General features: G+C 39.0%; 1 pseudogene; it reads right to left on the reverse strand.

Moving 5' to 3' along the window:
* Positions 1-2,790: 2,790 nt before the first annotated feature.
* On the reverse strand, positions 2,791-6,266 carry LOC131328368 (protein ACCUMULATION AND REPLICATION OF CHLOROPLASTS 6, chloroplastic-like; annotated as a pseudogene).
* Between the last annotated feature and the right edge of the window lie 293 nt (positions 6,267-6,559).

Below are 6,559 nucleotides of genomic sequence, written 5' to 3' on the forward strand. Positions count from 1 at the left end.
ATAAAGGAGAAGACAGTATGCTGTCTGGAAATAGGAATCCGAGATTTTTACTAAATTTCGGATGCCAATATCTTTGTCATTTCTTCACCGATTGGGGTGGTTCTTGGGTCTAACTTGAAGGTTTCAAAGTGCTCTACAACTTTCCCGAAGGGAGTTGGTTCTAAAAACTACTTTAAGTAGGAGAAAAATGGAGATTTGTGAAGGGCAGTAAGCTGTCTGAAAAATGGAAATGGTTTCTAGAGAGAAGTGAATGAAGGTGTGAGTTGAATGGAAGGCATGGGATGCTATTTATAGCCAACACTTGAGCTCCTCCTTCCTCCTCTATGGCCGCCCCCCCCCCCCCCCCCCTCTCTCCTTTCTCCCATGGACTTTGCTCCATTGTCATGTCCAATCAAGCTTGAAAGCATGCCAAGTCTTGTCTTGTCCAATCTTCTTAGGCTTGAGGCTATAAACTAACTAGGATCTTATGCTTTCTAGGGTAAATCTAGGTAATCATGGCAAGTCTTACAAGTCTAAGGTAGGGTTTGATTAGGCTAAGTATAGCCTTCCATGTATGGTCAATTCTAGTCTAGGTTTGTAGTCAAAATCTAGGGTAATAAGAGCTAGGTCTAGGATGATAAAAGGCTAGGATTCTATGCTAGAAAATTGACTAGAAATGGGTTGGCAATAGGTAAATAGGCTTAGGGCTATAAATGTTGCTTGTGTAAGTAATCAAAACTCATGCACACACTCCACCCCACTCTCTCACTCTCGGCCTCTCTCTCCCTCCTAGGTACATATGTCTAGGAAAGTAAGTCTAGAATTATTAGGTTTAAGTCTAGAACATAGGTGTGCATGCATGGCAAAGCTAGCCTTGTTTCCTTTGGAAGCAAAATGATGAGATTCCATGTATGACTTGTCTTGTCATGCATATTGGCAAGTCAAAGGTCTATTAACCAAGAGATAAAAATTTTCCTAACAATTATGGACCAAGGGGTAAAAGAATATTGGTAATAATTAGGGTTTGAAATGACTTGTCATGGGAGTAAAATGATTACTCCTATGGTCTAATGGTCCTATAGGGTTCAGAGAAGTTCATAAGGTTCAAAGATGGTCTAAAAGGTCCAATTAGGATTAGGGTAATGTAACTAGGTGAATCAGTGGTCCGGTTCCTCCAACTAATCGGTTGGAAACTAACTCTACTTGCCAAGTAGGATTTCTAGCCAAGAAATATAATTTAAAGATTTTATCTAATTCGTTAGGAAAATATACAAGTGTTTTTATAAGCATATTTGTTTTTAGAAAATGACTAGATTGCTCGGCGTGAAAAATATAATTTTATAAGTCTCAAATCTAATTATGACGGATTATAAAAATTAAAAAGAAATTTTTAGTAGCAAATCCAAGGAATTAAAATAATATTTAAATATTTAACGAAATTTTTATTTACCAAAAATCAGGGTCATTACACTACCCCAGTAACTACCCGGTGGTTCATTCATCTGACCGTAAACTAGAGCCACTTTTGATTCTGCAATATTTTGTTCATTAATCACTCCAGTTTCTTTCATTTCCTTGTAAAGATCATTTCCTTCACGGGTACGTTCGCCTACTCCGCCAAATACAGATACACCTCCATGAGCTTTGGCAATATTGTTAATCAATTCCATAATGAGTACTGTTTTACCCACTCCAGCATATACGGTTCGGATCAAGTCCACACCCTTACGGTCCGCACCCGTTCGCACCTCCCATTTCCCGATTGAATTTCAATGATCCGAGCCGCTCAATGTGTTTAGAACGTGATTTTAAGGGTATCCGCGCGAAATCAGCAAAAAAAATGACCGGGAGGGCTTGATCTGAGCAGTTTTTTTTTGAACCGTTCAAAAAAAAACTGCTCAGATCAAGCCCTCCCCAGTCAATTTTTTTGCTAATTTCACGCGGATACCCTTAAAATCACGTTCTGATCACATTAAGCGGCTCGGATCATCGAAATTCAATCGAAAAATGTGAGAAATGGGGAGGTGCGGACCGGAGCTCCGGTCCACACCTCCTGACTTGATCCTGACCGTATATATATATACAGTCAGTCACAAATGAATGAGTCATTATTTTAGTTAAAATGCGGACCTCCTCATTTCTCCCATTTTTCGATCGAATTTTGATGATCCGAGTCGCTCAATGTGTTCAGAACATGATTTTAAGGGTACCCGTAAGAAATCGGCAAAAAAAATGACCGGAAAGGGCTTCATCCGAGCAGTTTTTGTTTGAACCGTTCGATAAAAAACAAACAAAAACTGCTCGGATGAAGCCCTTCCCGATCATTTTTTTTGCTGATTTCTCGCGGATACCCTTAAAATCACGTTCTGAACATATTGAGCGGCTCGGATCATCGAAATTCAATCGAGAAAGGGAGGTCCGCATTTTATTAAAATGAGGTGGTCCTTACGGGAGACGGACTCTGTGTGTGTGTGTGTGTGTGTGTGTGTGTGTGTATATATATATATATATATATATATATATATATATATATATATATATCAGGGGCTTTCCAAACCTTTGTGTCGTCCATTTTATTTAACTCTCATGGATATGTACACCCATACCATGAGGAGAGAATAGTTGGTTTCGAAAGCGGATGAGTACAGTGGAATGTTCTAGTCATGGATGAATAGAGCTTAATTACAGAAAGGGTGGGACTGGTGGTAGTTCTTTTGGGACCGGAGAAATCAACTTTTAAGGCTATTAATAAGACTAGTGTAATGCACGTGCGTTGCACGTTTTCGCATGCTCATTTGTTGATTTGTTGTTTGGAAGTTTTGTTTGGCTGTGGTAGTGTCTGAAGATGTGAAGTTATTAGAGCATGATATTGGTAGTTTTGTATGCATGGTGTAATTTGGTGTGTTTGAGAGAGCCGAGTGCAAACTCTTCCTTCATGCTAAATGAACTGATTCCAAAAGGTTAATACAATCTGCTGTCCTAAAACCAACAATATAGTAGCACAATCTGGTGTAATTTGGTGTGTTTAAGGGTTAGTCCAGGTACATGACAAGAACAAGCAGAACCAAAACAAGACTGCAGATTTGGATTTCATTTCTACAGTACGCCGTACAATGTGATACGAAATTCTAATCCACACTCTCGAAAAGTGGAGGGATGGAAGAGCAAGATTACAAGCTATATTCAAAGCTGGCCAAAGTTAGTTTCGCAAAATGGATAGTTTTTATAGACAAGGCGGAGGCAATTTTTTAAGACAAATGCACTGTGCTATGCACTTCCCTTGTGATTATATTATCACTAAGTAATTTCCTCCATTCAAGCAACAGTTCGATTTTCTAACATCTACAACACAGCCACATAAAGAATTCACGTTATCCTGAGGTGTTTCTTGATCAACACAGCCACATAAACAATAATGATGATGATGATAATGTGGAAAGTAATCATCATTATTAGGATCTGAAAGGAGTTACTTACATAGGCAAGTGCTTTTCCTCTGCAAAAATTGCATTATTCAAGTCATATCTGTCATGGCAAAAATATATCATAAGAGATCATAAACTTAAAAAATGCTAGCGTATCCCTTACACCAGCACACATAATCTTCATACTTGCATCTTTTATTCTGTGAGCAACCATTTCTGGCTCACTTTGTTCATCATTATTGTTTTCCTCGACAATATCAAGTTTGTTAGTGGAATCATCTTGATCCTGTCGCCCTGTCTCCTCACTTTCTAAAACCATAACAGAACTGTTTATCTATCCATCTTCTCCATGTTAACACTCCCATCCACTTTCCCAAGAGGAAACACCTTCTGCAGTGCCTTAATTGCACTAACCTTCACACTATCAAGCACTGCAGTAGCTTCAACCCCAATTTTTACAATAGCAGCTGTAGCAGCCAACGGGGGACCCACCAACTCCATCAAGACTTTCTAAATATCTGAGGACTGTGGGATCATCATAATAATCACCAAGCTTGAACGTTATAATGTCATTAGTGTCTCTAAATCTTGGAAAAACCACCTCCATTAACCATGTCTCCAACAATTTACAAAGTCCAGGAAGAAAATCACTATCCTTATCATCGTTGGAATGTTCCAAGACAAAGTTAACGATAAGATGGATCTCTAAAAGGTGAAATGTCATTGTCCAAGCCTAACCATGGGCGACAGTCATCCCGCTCCCCAATGAGCAGCGAACAGAGACCCCTTTCCAATGCAAAGTCCATCTCACGGTTATCTTTCGCAGGATTCATGTAAACAGGATTTGCCAAAGTAGATACTTTGATCTGCTGAAGTTGTTGAAACAAGTTGTCGGCGTCTTTGATGAGATGAGGTTTCTTACCCATGAAAGCCTGAGCAACAAGTGCAAGTGCCACACCATAAACTTCGAAACTTTCTGCAGGTATGTTACTTGGCGTGACAACGAAAAGATCAACCTTTTACCAATGTGGGACAACAAAAGACAATAAGATAAGAAACGACTACAAATGAACACAAATCATAAGAGCATCTCCAATCAATCCTCTGTCACTCTAGCAACAATAATGGCACTCCACCAAAAACCCTCAATTTGAAAGAATGAATTGACACTCGAAACAGTGGGTGCAGGATAAAAAATGGGATGGGGGGGGGGGGGGGGTTGTCTCCAATCCACTTCTGAGAACAAAAGTAGAAAAAAAATATTGAATTCGGAATGAGAAGATGAAAATAAAGATATAGAGACGTCCAGTTGACATATGCTTGAGTAGCGACATCCTCTAACCCCACTATTTTTATCGTAGAATGTTACTTTGATAAATGGAGGATTGGGTTGGAGATGCTCTAAAACTCAGAAGATTGGTTTTGAAAAAATACTGTGGTGAATACCTGTTCTGCTGCAGTCATACGTAAGAAGGCATCATTCATGAAGGCTTCACGAGTAAAGCCACCAACAATGGCAACTGCACCCCCTCCTCCAACAGCCCTCAGAATATTGTGCATGCCTTGAAGACCTTCTCTCCTTTTTCGTCTGATACTCTTCAGTAAGAGGTAAAGATAGGAGCTCAAGAACATAAAGTGGGGTGATCTCTTCCAACGTCTCATCAATCTGTGATTGTAAATCTGGTGCAAGGCTGCCGGCACCTTCCTCCTGCATGAAAACAATACTCAACGAATCTGTTCAAGAACGACACGTATGGCCAAACTTAAAGAGTGAAAATGTAACGCCGAACTCTTTCATCGTTTTTGCTGCCCACTTTAGAAGAGCACAAGAAAACATATCTTACCAAATTGCAACCAGAAATGTTTAATGGAATCAGGAATTAGTCCATGAGCATATGGCATCCCCATATTTAACACAAAGTACAAAAACAATTGCAAAACACCAGCCAGCAAAGGTATCATCACAAAATTGGATACTACAGTACAAAAACCAAATCTGTATTGGAAGTGATCTAATGTATGTTCCAATAGACTCAATACCCATAACTCATCAAATGAACATTTGACAAAATACATAAATAATCATAAACATATTTTTAGGATCCAAACTAAGTCCAAATTTCCAAAACACGTTTTCCAAAGTGTTTTGATGTCAAATCATTGATAAATTAGTGCCCGCTGAATCAATCTAACCTTATACGAGACACCTTGCAAAAGTTTCCAAACAAAAAGATAAAACTGAGCAGGATAAAAATCACCGACCTTGACAGGTTTAAAAAACTATGCCAAGAAAAGTGAAAATATACCCTCAAAGAACAACAAATATATTCACGTAACTGAGGTTGCCAAAGAGGGCACCATGTAAAATATTAACACATCCAATCAAGCACCAATAAAAAGTAGAACTGCACATCACCCGGGCTTTGGGTTGCTGTAAGTCAGCGGCAGATTGGCAGTATCTCATTTTACCATCGAACTATTTTAGCATAGAGGAACTATTAATCAATAATAGATTCATTGGCATGTCAAGGCGGTTAGTTCAACAAAAGGAAGCTAATGGAGAGAGAGAGAGAGAGAGAGAGAGAGAGAGAGAGAGAGAACCTGCAACAACTTCAATGCCCTCTTCAGCACTTCACACCCCTTGATAAAATCTGGCGGGCTCACCGCCATTGAATCCCTCGAAACATCAACATAAGTGAGCGCTACAGTCAAAACAACATATTGCTTACATGCCTTAGGCAACCTCTCTCTTAACAAACTCTCTCCGATTTGATCAAGAACCACCTCAGTCTCTCTTGCTTCTTGTAACACGCACAAAGCTCCAGGAACCTGCACCCCACCAACTTCACTCCGTAATTCCATCCATTTTGGAACAAACTATACAATACTAAGGCTTCGTTTACATTGATTTGGATGTCAAATAAAGGGATGAGTAACTATTATTCAATTAGAATATATCAACTTCAGAATCGAAAACTGTTTTCCCTAAATCATATAATTGAATCAGAATCGAAACTGGAAATAAATCAATAAACTTAGACCAGAACTGTGGGTGAATTAATTTCTTAGTTGAATACATCACTGGGAGCTATAGCATTCCTATTCCAGCGACTCATAAAAGCAAAATCTGTCAAAAATATGGTCTGAAAAATTCT

This window comes from Rhododendron vialii, chromosome 6a (genome assembly GCF_030253575.1).
Source record: "Rhododendron vialii isolate Sample 1 chromosome 6a, ASM3025357v1".
Classification (NCBI taxonomy): Eukaryota; Viridiplantae; Streptophyta; class Magnoliopsida; order Ericales; family Ericaceae; genus Rhododendron; species Rhododendron vialii.